Raw genomic sequence first — 15,605 nt, 5'->3', positions numbered from 1 at the left:
TATGTGACACACAAATATTTCTTCACAAAGCACATCCCATATTAGAAGGTTATGATCCTACCGAAGTTTGTCGTCGAGTTACCGAAAATAGGGGTGGGCACATAAACCTCAAACCCATGGATTTGAACTGACTCAACCTGAGTCGGGTCGATTTGAGTTTAAGAAGAGGGAAAACGAGTCAGGTCAGTTCATTTGTAATTTTAAATTTAGATGGGTCGGTCGGTTCACTGTTCAAACATTTTCAAATTGACCCAATCTATTATCAAAAAAAGAATCCTTATTTCCTTTTCGTTCTCGCAAGTCTCCCTCTCAACTTCTAAAACGAACCTTCCTTTCCAGTTGCCATCGAAGTCTCAGACATCTCCTTAGTCTTTACAGAAAGCTTCCTTCAATTGTGGGTTTCTTCATTTTCGATTTTATATATACATCCCTTGGCAACATTTTCCATAGATCAATTACCTGTTCTTCCTTTCCCAGAGGTTCTTCATTTTTATATTTAGTCATTTTACATTATTCCTGTTCTGTTTATTTGATTACATTTGAATTTTTATTTGTTTCTTCTTCTAGGATTTATGCCTTTGTTTTAATTTGTAGATTTCTAATGGAAGTGGTTTTCTTTAAGAATGATTATTCCGAGATATAAGGATTTATTTTGTGAGTAATAAATTGGCACTAGTATAGAGATTCTACACAAGAGTTTTTGTTAACCATTCTTATTTTTATTTTCACTTTCTTCCTCTCACTTTTTGATTGTTTCAACAGCAAGGTAAACAACAACTTGCTTGAAGAAGAAGTACATACACCTACCCCACTTTTGACACGGATGATCACTGATGAACCTATTGATGGAGGAAGCATTTGAATTTGGCAAAGAATGTATCTATTCTGGTGATGTTCTTTGTGATGAATACCTTATAGAGTTTGTAGCTTGAAAATGTGAACACTTTTGTTTCTTTGTTAGTAAGAAAATCTTTTCTACTCTTTTCCTTCCAAATTTAAACCAATTTCCCGACTTTTGAATAGTAGATATAATGGATGAATAGACATGGTGGAATGATTTTTTTTCCTTCCAAAACAACATGGATATAGATAGTGAAATTGAAGCAATTGGTGAAACTCCTTCAACATCTGTTCCTCCACTTCCACCATCATGTTTAGGGAAGAGAAAAAATAGAAAACACTTCACAATTATAGGGAATTCAAAAGCAGAAGATGTTAGGTGTGCATGCAACTATTATGGGTAGGATTATGGTTGTAGGGCTAGGAAGTATGAGACTGGTACCTTGAAGAATCATTTGGTTCTTTATTGTAAGAAGTATCCCGGAAGATTGGAAGATAAACGACAAAAAAGTCCAACTAAGGGTGGTGTGAACATTCTAGTTGGCTTTAATAAGGAAGAGTGTAGGTTTGTATGTACTAAGATGATAATATTGGATGAATTACCTTTTAGATTTGTCGAAGGTGAGGGGTTTAGACAATTTTGTAGGCTAGCATGTCCTAAATTTGATCCTTCATCTCGTAGAATTGTTGTTAGAGATATTTATTAGTTGTAGTTGGATAAAAAATTGCAATTTAAAAAGATCATCCAACGTTAAAGAGTTTCTCTTACTACTGATACTTGGAATTCCATTCAAAATATTAATTCTATGTGTCTCACAGCACACTTTGTTGATTCTGATTGGAAGCTTCATAAATGGATTTTGGCCTTCCGTGTGATTGCTAATCATAAAGGTAAAACCATTGGTAAAGTCGATGAAACTTGTTTGCATGTATGGGGTATTAAGAGATTATTTACAATCATAGTTGATAATGCAACTATAAATAAAACAGCTATTTCTTATATTAAGAGGAAGATGATTGGTCAGAGTGGTGATGGGTGTGTTTAGATGGAAAGTATCTATACATGAGGTGTTGTGCACATATTATTAATTTGATTGTGTGTGAGGGGTTGAAGGAAGCACATGATTTAATTGTTAGTATTCGAAATGCAATAAAGTTAATGATGTGGATAGATACTTGTTAGATGCTTGTGAAGATATAAAGGACGATACTTTTGATGTTTTTAATTGGTGGAAGGTGAATGGAAACAAATATGGTGCATTGTCAAAACTTGCAAGAGATGTAATGGCTATTCAAGTGTCTATTATGGCCTCAGAAATTGCTTTCAGTACCGAAGGAAGAATTCTTAATCCATTTCATAGTTCTTTAACTCCTAGGATGGTGGAAGTTTTGGTGTGTACAGAAAATTGGATTAAAAAGTCTACAAAGCATGGAGAAATTCTATATGGAAGATGTGGAGGAATATAATAAGTTGGATCAAAGTAATGTAGCTATTCCATGATTTATGTTAAATATGTATTTTATCGAATTATTCCTCGTTTAATTATTATTTTTTTGTAGAACTTTTGGAATCAGAGAAATCAAATGAAGGCTAAATCAATGTGATTAGTTCATTTCTAAATTTTTGAGGTAGATATGTATTCAAATGTGCTTTACTCTTTATTAATGTAATATTTATCTTTTTCTCTAACTATTTCTATTATTTGTATTGTAGGAATGATGCTTAAAGCTTACACGATAACTTGGAAGTCGTAACATTTTACCTTATTATTTGTTTTATGAGAATTTTGATTTTGGATTATTGTAGCATTTGTATTCTTATTTATTGAGTTTGGATTACTGTAATATTTAAATTTTCTTTTCATGCTTGATGGTTATTTTGATTGTGTTTAGTTTCATTAGTATCTTTTTAATTTAATTAAGTTACTTTGTTTCGGTTAAATTTTTATGTTGTCACTATTTATGAAAATGACAAATTATCATCAACTGGAAGAAAAAATATTAAGTTTTTTTTTAATTTTAATTCAAGCAAATAAGGATTCATTTGGCAGTTTGAAACTAATGAAAAAAGAAAAAAACGATAAATAAAATAAAATAATTATTGACCCGGCTAGACCCGAACCAAGTTGGGTCAAGTCGATTCAAAAAAATAGCCCAAAACCAGTAAATTGGGGTTAGGTCAGTTTTGCATAAAAATCGGCCCAACCCGGCCCCGCTACCCACACCTAACGGGAAAGGATTTTGAAAATATAACAAAAATTAATTCAAATCAATCGACTCTTTCATGTAAAGTGCTACATAACATCACCACACATTTTATCTAGAAAATGTCACCATGATGAAGTTAGCTCATTCAATCTTCTTATCCTCAACTCATTTCTTTAGTCAAAAATTGGATTTTCCCACTATTGCATTATTTCTCATGAAGTTAGTTCATTCATCATGTCATGTCAAAGCTCTGCCATACGAGATGCTTCTTACCAAAATTTTTAAACATTTTGACATTTCTTTGGATATGAGACTTTTGTCACACTTTGACCTACTGATACCATAAACATCAAAACACTTAAACGCATGAAAATCAGAAAAGGCCATGGTCAGTGGGTAGCACATACAAAAGGATTTGATCGTACTTCCGATCATTCTACCCTAGCTTTCGAAAAAGAAGCTGAAGAAAAGACCGAGGACGAGCTTGAAGCCCTTGCTCCAGCTTCCGACATTCCCGGCTCTAGCGTACCTTGTCCATTTGGAGGTCACTTCACATTTATCGAGGAGCTGTATAATCTCCTTCATGGGTGCATTGATTCGCTCACCTCATTCGTCAACAGCCTGGGTAGCCTACTTGTTCAGATTTAGGCACAACAGACTACTATCCAGGATCAACAGGCCGAGATACAGGCTCAGTAGAGTGCATTCTTCGCGAACTTTTATGCTTGCTTCCCACCTTCGTCATCGCCTCCAGCGCCTTAGCTTCCTTTATCACATTTCATTTGTCCCGTGTTATCTACTTACTTATTATTTTTCTTGCGTTATCTTGCTTGCATATTATTTTATTTGCTAATTGCTTAAATTTGCATTTATTTTTGAAAAAGATTTAGATAACCAATTTAGCCCCTTTTGGTTATTTTTCTTAGGATTTCACACATCATGTGACGAAATTTGATTGAACCAAAATCTCACCAATTTCATTTTGCCATTAACTCGTATTACACAAGCATAGTCGTTTAAGTGTTGAAAGGATGGTTCGCCATGGCTTTTTGAAAAGATGAAATGAGTTTTTAAGACTCAAAAACAATGTTTGGATTCACTTGGCTAATTTTATGAAAATGCTTGTTTTACCTAAAAGAGCTTTTAGAGAAAGTTGGTCAAATATAGCTTCCTCCAAAAACACTTTGGAATAGGAATGTTTTTAAAATTAGTTTTCAAACAAAAGTTAAGGTAATTTCTTCCAAAAATACTTTTGCACGAAGCAAAAGTCATAATAAACGAGCCTAAAAAGACTTTGATAATTTTAATCTAATTATTGTCACCTCGTCAATTTGTGTAAAAAAAAAAAAAAGACCTTTATATGTTGATGTAGAACAAGCATTTTCCATATTATATTAATAGTATTACTTTTTACCTTTGTGGTCGCTATTCCTTCCTCCTCATGTAGGGTGAGGAAGAGTAATTAAGCATTTTCCATATTATACTAATACTATTATTTTTTTCCTTTGATATTGTCACAAAAGTTGTAACTCCACACACTTTAATTTATTACAATATATAGATTTTCAAATTTGTTCAGTTGAACATGTTATATCTTTTTATATTTGTTTTTATCAATATAATATCAATTTGACAAAGTAGCATAATGGTATATATAAATTAGTCAAGTTTGATAAGACTTGTACAATTGAGGATACTAGAAAATATGTCACATCCTTCTATCTGAAGTAAGTTGAACCCTAATCTTTTAATAATAAATAAATAAATAAGTAAATTTCACGGGGCGAGTTCCCGTGACAGGCGGCACCGAGGCGGGGCAGGGTAAATTGCCATCACTAAACTAATCCTAGAATTGAATTTAGTAGAGATAGGAAACATAACAAAGGAATAAGAAAATAATCTCTTTCTCATTATGCATATGGGATATACCTCGATCAATGTTAGATAGGTGAAGTCAGCGTGAGATATCCGATTGAGTTAGATTTGTGAAGCCTAATATACTGTACATTTGTTCATATGTCACGATTCGACCTTTAAGTAGGTCAACAAAGAGGTCTGGAGATGGTAGGCCCCCAGTGTTGGATTTCAGGGTTAAGAGCCCCTATTCTGTATAATAGGATATATTGGAAAATTTGCACTTTAAAGGTCCCTCTAATATTTTTCTCCTATATAAAGGATATCAGGGCATAGCTTCATTCTGTATAGGAAGAATCCTGTTCACGAAATATTTCTTTTCGATTTTAAAACCCACCGCAAGTGTACGGTTCATTAACAAGTAGTAAAATGGATTATGAGTCCAAGTATCGTTCCCACGAGGATTGAATTAGCTCTAATTAGACTAATGTGACCTTAACCGAATCTAATTGACAGAAAATTTGGTCTAAATGTGAAAAGCCCTAATTTTGGAAGAAATCCCCAATTTGAAACCCTAATTGCAAAGAAAACCCTAATTTCGAAATTTCACTAATCGAATGAAATAAACACGCAATTGAAATGTAAATATGCAATTTTAGAACTAATGTATTGAAATGAATCGAAATGAAATCATTAACAACTCGAATCCCCAATTGACTATTAAAAATCCTAATTTCACAAATTCAACGAATCGATGGAACAAAATGCCAATTCAATGTTCCTAAATTATCCAATACACTCTCTCGATATATATTGAATCTACTCTTACACACCACTAGCCTATATTTCTATGGATGATGCAATGTACAAGAATGCATGACTTTTTATGAACATATTCATGAATTGCATAAAGCATAGAGGTAAGTTTCCATCCCCTATCGGACCCTATGTCAATTTATATTCTATCGAATTTATTCCCCTTCTTTCGAATGCAAAGAACAAATCATCTACAATCACATAACAATTGGCCAAATAATTATGGAAGCATTAAAATATATAAATCAAACATTTGTCCAATCGAAACTATTGTTGAATTAATGAAATAATGGAAATTTAAATCATCAAAAGGTTCATCGAATTCCTAATGAACAAAAACCCTAGCCTATTATATTTTGAAGAAAATTACAAAAATTCAATAAAGGAGAAGACATCACCCTATTATAATTGTTGCTTGAAATCTTCAATCTTGATGAAATCCTCCTTCTTCTTGCATAAATTCTTGGATCTTGACGTTCTTGTGTACCTCTTTTCTCCCAAAAACATCTACCCTAGTTCTGGACGTGTTTTAGGGTACATATAGCGTGTCCAAATTAGGTAAGAAAGGAGTTGGAGTCGAAAAAGGAAACTACAAAAAATCTCCCGACGTTTCTTCTATGCGACCGCATAGAAGAAACCTATGCGGTCGCATAGGTCATTTGAAATGCCCAATTTTTTTCCCTGTATCCATCTATGCGGTCAAATGCCCAATTTTTTTCCCTGTATCCATCTAAGCGACCGCATAGATGGTTACACTATGCGGTCGCATAGATATAACCAACTATGTGATTTTTACATTTTGGTCCCTGAACTTCCTTGTTACTTCTTTTGACTTCTTTCTTCGATTTCTTCATCTTTTCAACAAATTTTATCTTCCAATTGATGACTGACACCATCAATTCTCATGCCCCTCATTCGGCACATCTTTTGAGTATTTGCGCTTTAGTCCTCCAACTTTCAATTGTCTTCATTTCAGTCCCTCTTTAATACTTTCTTCTTCCAATTGTTTTGCTTTGTCATTGAGCTCATACTTGGCATGTTTTCACTCTTGTTTTGCATTTACCTCAATTTTTCAATATTTGCACCTTTGGTCCTCGAACTATCACTTTGTTGCGTTTTGGTCCTTCTTCGGCTCTTTTCTCCTGAATTCCACAATTTCCATTGAAATACCTACATTGCATGAATTTAATAGGATTAAGCCACAATTCAACCATTTTATCCATGTTTAAGTCATGTTTGTGAACCAAATACGTGTGTAAAAACGTACTTATCAAATCCCAAACCTTTCAAAATATTGCAGACTATACCCAAACCTTTCATTTTTGTAGTTAGAATCCCTAACCTTCCTAAAGGACAAATCCTACGAAATTAAAAATTGATTTATTTTGATTAGTTAAATGACGGATAAAATTTTAACTTTATATTTTCTCAAATAAAGTAATTAAAATAATTAAATACAAACCAAAAAGAAAAGAGAAATATGTACCCTACTCCTACCCATCTGCCCACTTTATCTTCTCCAACCACCCCCACTTCATCCCAACCCAACCCTCAACTAAAACCATGTTCACATGTAATTTTATAGCTAATTATGATAAATTTTATGCTGACGGGCTAGTATTGATACCTTATAATATCTTCCTAAAGCCAAAATCTACAATTTGTTCAATAGGAAATACACCTATGCTGTCATTGTAAGTAACTTTCTGTTGTTCTTGATTATTTTTACAATATTGTTACACATACTTATTCGGGTTAGTTCCTTTTGCGTTCAGATTGATATTGGATTAATGGTATACCAACAATTTGGAGGAATAAATAGAATCAATTTCTATACAAGTTAAACGTTTGTGGCTGCTGGATTTTCTTCAGGGAAACTTGGAATAATTGCTTATTCTATAATCTTTGTTTGTTAAAGTACCTCAACCCGAATTTGGTAGCATCATATTGAGTTTGGACGAATTCCAATTCAAAGCCTTGATTTAATGCTGCCAAACCCGTCCTAGTTAGTTAAATCTTTGTTTAAATTTGTGCTGATATCGTGTTTTAGTGGCAATAATTTCTTTGGTACATTGCCTTAAACTTTGAGTGCGTCAATGGCTGATGGTTAAGTGGTGGAGAGAGGCGAATGGGTAGGTTTGATCTGGTTTTTATTGAGGGGTGGGTTGGGATGGAGTAGGGTGATGGTTGGCGAAGATGAAGTGGACGGGTAGGTAGGAGTTAAAGTACATATTTCTCTTTTCTTTCTTTTTTTGGTTTTTTATTTAATTATTTTATTAGAGAAAATATAAAGTTACAATTTTACCCTTTATTTAACTGGTCAAAATAAATGAATTTTCAATTTTGAGGGATTTATCCTTCAGGAGCAAATGAAATAAAAGTTTGGAACCATAGCTACAAAACTAAATAGTTTTGGTATGGTCTACAATATTTTGAAAGGTTTCGGATCCCAATTGCAATTCTCCCTTCTGTATATCATAGTAGAGATATAATAGAGAGATGCATGAGTTCAAGTATACAATAATTTTCTTATTTGATATAGTGCGGTTTTGCATAGATACCTTGTTTTTTCATGGAGGGTAAAGATATTTAAATTGCATATTATTGTTGTTTTCATTTTCTTTATTTCACATTATTAATTTCTCTCAGTAATACGAATTATTTTTTAACACAAAAAGTTGAAAAATCCACGTCTTCCAACTAGATCGTTGCCAACTCATTGAGAGAAGTCCTTACCAATAAAAAGTGAATTGACTTGATCAATCTCTTAACTTCAACTCAAATAAATACCATTTCATTTAATTGTCCTTTGAAAGACTCTCATTGAAATACCATAAAATGTGGTCCAAATTATCATATGGTGTTCATAGTAGATTTAAAATCTCGAAGCACGTGAATTACTTTGTCATGCTACAAAGCATCATTGAAAGTGACAAATCATTCTGATTCGTTCAAAATAGTCTATAGTTGGTAAGAAACCAATATTTTAGTTCGAAGAAACTCTATCGCACCTATCATTACAACGAAACTTCAAATTCTTCCTTGTGAACTAAGTCATTGGAAACATGATTCTTAAATCCTTCTAAAGCATATATAGCATTTGCACCTATCATTACAACGAAATTTCAGATTCTTCCTTGTGAACTAAGTCGTTGGAAACATGATCCTTAAATCCTTCTAAAGCATATATAGCATTCGTTCAATTACAAGTATTAGATTGATAAGTGTTCCTTGTATACCAAGACTTGTGATTCGGTTGATATGCTAGAGGCAGGAATGCCTTGCAGGCTTTCCCACAATGTTTTTTTCTAAATGGCCGAAGGACATTAGGAGACTGTAGATGCTGAATAAATAATTCTTTTAAAAAATAGTTGATGTAAGGCAGAGGTGAAGAGGCTCAAGGTTGAGACCTCTATTGCTGACAAAGTTATTAAAGTCTTCAAGGTGAGGCATGCTGAAGTAAACTTGAGGTTGGGACTCCTTACAATTGAAATGCAGATTTGAAGAAGAAGGTCCACTTCTGCAAAGCTGAAGTAAATGCTATGATGAGGTGAATTGAAAATTCTGATAACTTATAGAAGATAGCTTTGTCAACATTAGAAGTAGCAAATAAAGAGAAATTAGAGCTAAAGTCCTAAGTTGGTGACCTGATTGCTGAGATTGCTAGTTTGAAGCAACAATTAGAAAAGGCCGGAGAGGTTTACTACAAAGTATTTGGAGCATTTACATGAAACGGTCAAGTATGATTGCATTGGTTATACTAAAGGAAGGTCGCATACGATGAAGTCTTGAAAATGATGGCTGAGCTCAACCTCCAGGTGGATTTGGCTACACTAAGGGATAAGTTTATCCCAATAGAGCCACCACCCTTATAGACGATGCAGTGGAGGATTCTGTTGAAGATCTAGAAGAAGGCCAGCTGCAGCGTCAATAGGATCATTCTACATCTTAGAATTATGTTTTTTTCCTTTTCATTTTGCTTTGTAATTGTAATGCACTTTGCTTATATGATTACAACATTTTTCAATAAATGAATCTTTCTTTATATACTTCTATTGCCTCATATTTTCTTTAATTTGTAGACGGTCTATGAGATCAATTCTCCATTTAACAAATGGCTAGGAGCTTAAAACTACTGTGCGCTCTTGGGAATGCTGCCCTTGAAATGTCAAGAACCATTGGCATTTATCACACTTTCTCATGAGCTAAAGTGTATCTTTTTCAAAGTAGCCAGTAGTACCCTTGTTTTAGTACTTTATGTACAAGTACTAGCCTTCTGTGTGGTTGCCACAAACACTTTCGTGAATTTCACGAAGGAATTAATTAGCCTCTTCTCCACTAGCGTACCAAAGAAGAGATGGGGAGTATCCTCTTTTATGCTATACGTCATCCTAGAGTACAAAAATGTGCAGCCCTTCTTCTAAGTTTTTAGGTCTTTTCTTTGTTATCTGGCAGAACCTAAGCTATAATTGACTGCATCCAAGATGGGGTTTCCCAATCCATATTACTTCTCCTCATTTGGAGATGGAGGGTTTGGCGAGGTGTTCAATTGGGGCCACCTTGAGCAGCTTCATAGATATTATTCATACGTGAAATTTGAGCTAACTTAAACATTTCAAAAGATGGGAAAAGATCCATAATCTACTGGAGATATGCCACCATACTCTTATACTTTGCAGTGAAATTGCCATTTACCAGGCTTACCACCAATTGCAAATCGTTATTGACCACTAGTCTCTTCACTTGCATCACACTGTATAATCAGAGGCCGCTGATAACACCTTGTATTCAAATGCATTGTTGGAGGTCTTGAATCCAATCCTTACTCTACAGATAAGTTTGTGACCTTCTGGACTGACTAATACCACTCCAGTCCTTATACCTATTTTCCTTGAGCAACCATCAACAAAAAGGCTCGACACGGGTTTCTACTGGTTCCATCATTATCTCTATGCTGGAGCATTGGAAAACTCTGCTATGAGATCCTCAAGTGCTTGCCCTTTGATAGAAGCTTTTAGCTTATAAACAATATCAAATCCACTTAATTCTTCAGTCCATTTCATCAATCTTCCTAAAGCATCAAGTTTCTGAAGCACCTGCTTGAGTGGAAAATTGGTCACCATACTGGGCCTCAAAATACGACCTTAACTTTCTAGAAGTAGTGATCAAGGAGAGGACAAGCTTCTACATGTCACTGTAGTGAGTTTCTATGGATTAAAGGGGCTTGTTCACATAGTAAATAGGCAGCTATAAGTTACCTTCTTCCCTTATAAGTATAGAGCTTAAAGCCTCCGCAGAACTGCCAAACATAACTATAGACAAAAAAAAATAATGGATTGGATCAATTTAAATAATTAGCCCAATTAAATTTATTAAATTAAAGTCTACTAAGGTCCATCTTATTTTTTTCAAAATCCACAATTATTTAATTATTCTTTTAGTTAAAGATAATTGAATGGTTACCAAATCGATCATGAATTTTCCCTAGAAATAGGACTGATGTTCATAAAATTTCACAAGGTGAAAGTGTAGAGAAAAAAATCACGAAGTTCTGAGGAAATTTCATAATTAGAAAAAGAGAAGAAAGTTTCTCAAACCTAATTTCAGAGAACACCAAGAAGATCAAAATCTTTTTCAAATTAAGCAAGTCCAAGTCAAATCCAAGTAGATCAAAGTCTTCTTCAAATTAAATCAAATTCAAGTCCAAGTTCTGAAGTGTAAATCTAAGCCCTAAAATCCAAGTGTTCAATAAGTCAAGTTCTCGACAAATCAAATTCTCAACAAATCTCGACACCTAGGATTCAAGCCACGTGGCCCTTCGTTTTTGAACAGTCAGATCATTAATTAGAAGATTTTGTAATTTTTTAGTTATAAAGACATATTTGTGTGGTAGTCTTAAAAGGAAATACTGGGGTCAAATTCTAAGGTTGTAGTGCATTATGTTACAATAAGACATGGAGTTGATCGACCAAACAACCTGAAAGAAGATTTCGACCAAAACTGATTCCTTAAATTGAAGTAAAAGTCAACAAACTTATTAAAGTTGGATTCATGCGTGAAGTCAAGTATCCAGATTGGATCGTGAACCTTGCTCCTGTCAAAAAGAATAATGGACAATTACGAGTCTTTGTTCACTTTCGGATCTAATCAAGCATGTTCAAAAGATGATTTTTCAATTCCGATAACAGAGTTGATGTTGGATGTAATTACCGAGATGAAGTCTTATCTTTCATACACAGGTCTTCTAATAAAATCAAATATAGATGAATCCAAAAGATGAGGAAATTATATCATTTCGTACTCCTAAGGGCATACATTGTTACAAATTTATGCATTTTGGATTAAAAAATGTAGATGCAACCTACCAGTGGACAATGTAAAAAATCTTCGATAACATGCTGCATAAGAGTGTGGAATGCTATGTGGATGATCTTGTTATTTAGACAAAGATCATCCACATTGGACATCGGGGCACTGAAATAGTTCAATTAAAAACTGATGCTATAATCAACATGCCATAGCCAAGAATTGAACATCAATTGAAAAGTCTTCAAAGGAAATATGCATACATTTGAAGATTTATTTATAATCTTGCTGGACGCTGTCATCCATTCAACAAATTGGCAAAGAAAGATGTACCATTTCAGTGGGATGATACTTGTTGAAATGATTTCCAAAGCATCAAACAATATTTTTCTCATCCGCAAGTACTCACAGCTCTAGTCCCAGAGAAACCATTGACTTTTTATTTTGCAACACAAGAATATTCCACAGGAACACTTCTTATCCAAGTCAATGATGAAGGAAAAGACAATGTGCTCTATTATTTGAGTCAGACACTGGTAGGCGCTAAAGTGAAGTAGTCACCCACTGAAAAAATATTCCTTGCACTGATCTTTGGGGTTAGAAAATTAAGACATTATATACTATTACACACAATCAATTTTGTTTCAAAAATTGATCCATTAAAGTACATAATATCCAAGCCGATTCTTTCTGAAAGGATTGAAAAATGGGCACTTCTATTGTTCGAGTTCGATATCAAATTCATTCTGAAAAAGGCCATTAAAGGACAAGCTCTAGTAGGTTTCCTCACTAACCATCCAATTCCAATAGAGTGGGAACTTCAGGAAGACATTTAGATGAAGAAGTTATAGTTACTGAAGTTATACCATCATGAAGGCTATATTTTGACGGGATAGCCCAAAGTTATGATGTCTGAGCAGGAGGAGCCTTTGTCACTTTTCATGATCTTGTCATTCCTTACTATTTTATTTTAATAGAGAAATGTTCAAACAACGTGGCGGAATAGTAAGTCCTTATCCTTGGCTTAGAAGCAACATTAGATATGGATATCCAATAACTGGAAGTTTTTGGAGATTCTAAATTGAAGATCAACCAACTTTTAGCTGAGTATAAAATCCGTAATTCAACTTTGGATCCATATCATGAATATAGATCAATGCTTATAAAATGATATGAGTAAGTAAAAATAAAATTTGTGCCTAGAAGTGCAAATAGGGAAGCTAATGCCTTAGATAGTTTGACCGTTGTTTTAGCTAGGTTGAATGAAGATTTTTTCCACTCCATATCAATTGTTCAAAGATGGGTGCTTTCATTATTATTGTCGAGTAATTTGGAAGAGAACAATAGTGTCAAAATAATCGAGGATAAGGAAAGAGAAGATTGGAGACAACCAATAAGTGATTTTCTTCAATATCAAAAGTTACCAAATAATCTACGAAGAAAAATTGAAATCAAAAGGCGTGCGTCCGCTTTGTCTTTTATAAGTGAACGCTTTATCGAAAATTATTTGATGGAGTTTTTCATTGATGCTTAAGTAAAGATGAAGCAACACATGTTATGGAAGAAGACCTCTATCGAGTGGCTCTCATCAGTCTGGACCTAAACTCTATTTTGAATAAAGAGGATGGGATACTGCTAGCCAACTTTGGTAAAAGACTCCATGGATTATGCAAAGAAACATGAAGCTTACCAAGTCCATGTAGATTTCATCCGTTAACCTCCAGAATTATTACATTCGGCAGTTGCTTTTTGGTCATTCGATGCATAGGAGGTGATGTGAACTCACGTAGAAACGGTAGCTACGAAACCCACGATGAGATTGTCACCAGATCCCAAGAACGCCAACAAGCAAAGTTTTGGATTCAACCTGCAGATAATGAACTAAACAACCAATAATTGAATAAAGTACCGACCTCTTGATCACATTATTTAAGAGTCTCACTCGGATTTGTGAACGCCACAAGAAACTCAATTTCTTGATAAGTTCGATTTGTCTGTCAAAGAACAAGAGATTTGAAGATAAAGCCTTGAGAGAAAATTCTTAATTCAATTCATCATAAAAGTCTTGCTTACAATGAGAATAATAAAACATATTTATACTAATCCCTAGAAACTAATTAGAAACGGAATAAAACTCTCAAAATATGGAAAGTTACCAAAATATTAAAATTCTAGGCTAAATAAAACTCTCGCGCGGAAAGGAAAATTTTCTTCCCAAATTATACCATGTGGCCGTATGGTATATTTACATGTAGTTGCATGGAACATTTCATCAGCCTTCGATTTTTCTCTACCCGCCACCATGCGGTCACATGGTTTTTATATTATGCGGTCACATATTATTAAAGTTTACACCTCTTTTTCCTTGAGTAGAATTTCATAGCAACTCTGGATTGTACTCACGGGCGAAAATCCGACACCCGAGCGGAAAGTTATGCCTATTTTAATCCACGCTATTCGTTTTTCCATATATCTTCCAAAACATTGAATCCAATGCACAAAATATGATTTTCCCTTCATGAACAACATAGTTATTTGGCTTGTCAACTTCAACATTTGTAACTCCATAGCTCAAACATGTAATTTTGCATGGCTTGTTAGCTCGAACCTTAGGTTTTGGCCACCTCCTGTCAATCAACAAGTCCTTGGTAGTTTGGCGCCTATCCCAGATCATATCAGGATGTCTTGACGTGATTTTACCTATAACTTCAAAGTCTTTAGATGAGAATTCATACATCTTCGTCGGGACCAACTACTTCTCTAAGTGGGCTAAAGTCATACCATTAAAAGAATTAAAGAAATAAAATATTGCAAATTTCATCAAAGGCCTAGGATTTGTGCAAAATGAGTTGGTAATCACATTTTGAGTAATTAAATTATTTTCATCCCACCAAGATTGAATGTTGGAAAATCCATGCTTCAAAACGTCCCTAAAATACTTTTGAAGATAATTAGTCATAACTTTTTGCAAAGCAGCCTTCAAATAAGTGGACTTTTGAATTATCCTAGGCGGAGGACCAGACATAAAAGAACAAATTGGCGCAACCCGATGATTGTTTGTGTTTGAAGGCAGAATGTTAACTAAAATCAATGAAGATGGAACAATTGAAACTTCTTGATTGATCTCTAAAATGTTAGCTCTCACAGTCTTATAATTCACTCATCTTCATTATTAAAATCATCTATGTTAAGCACCAAAGTAGCTTCATTAATAGTACTCTGGTATTTGCAAGGAGGGTCATGAAAATCATGAGTACCATTTATTCCTTGAAGTCCATCGATTCTCCCATCATTCTTGGTAGTCTGATCTTACAAAAAGTTTGAATTCATTGAGAAATTCAGTCCTTTAGGAACGTTTGGAAAACCTTAAAAAAAAATAAAGATTTTTTTTATTTAAAAAGAAGAGATAGACCTTCATTTCGTATTCTAGGTGGCATGTCTAAAAATTCTCCACCTGATGGTATATTTGGGAGACTGATGTTAATGTTAAAAACTTCGATGTCACCTTTTTGAAGGACTTGGAATAACTTAAAATGACATTGGTTTTACGATTGTTTCATTTTATATATTTAGGAGAGAAG

The 15,605-nt window shown here is 34.0% G+C and overlaps 1 long non-coding RNA gene and 1 pseudogene across 2 annotated transcripts; both read left to right on the top strand.

Annotated features, from left to right (window-relative positions):
* Nucleotides 1–246: 246 nt before the first annotated feature.
* On the top strand, nucleotides 247–2,738 carry LOC111412378. 2 transcript variants are annotated; one of them, XR_002706055.1, is made up of 5 exons: nucleotides 247–479; nucleotides 595–658; nucleotides 763–2,321; nucleotides 2,401–2,469; nucleotides 2,555–2,738. It is a non-coding gene; the product is annotated as an uncharacterized LOC111412378 (long non-coding RNA). The 2 variants fall into 2 exon arrangements; XR_002706054.1 differs by lacking the exon at nucleotides 595–658.
* Nucleotides 2,739–3,414: 676 nt separating this feature from the next.
* LOC111412727 overlaps nucleotides 3,415–15,605 on the top strand; it is a 32,107-nt pseudogene continuing 19,916 nt past the window's right edge.

The sequence above is a fragment of the Olea europaea genome, chromosome 16, assembly GCF_002742605.1.
Source record: "Olea europaea var. sylvestris chromosome 16, O_europaea_v1, whole genome shotgun sequence".
NCBI lineage: Eukaryota > Viridiplantae > Streptophyta > Magnoliopsida > Lamiales > Oleaceae > Olea > Olea europaea.
Note: the sequence above shows the minus strand (reverse complement) of the source record. Positions and strands in the feature narration are given on the sequence as shown.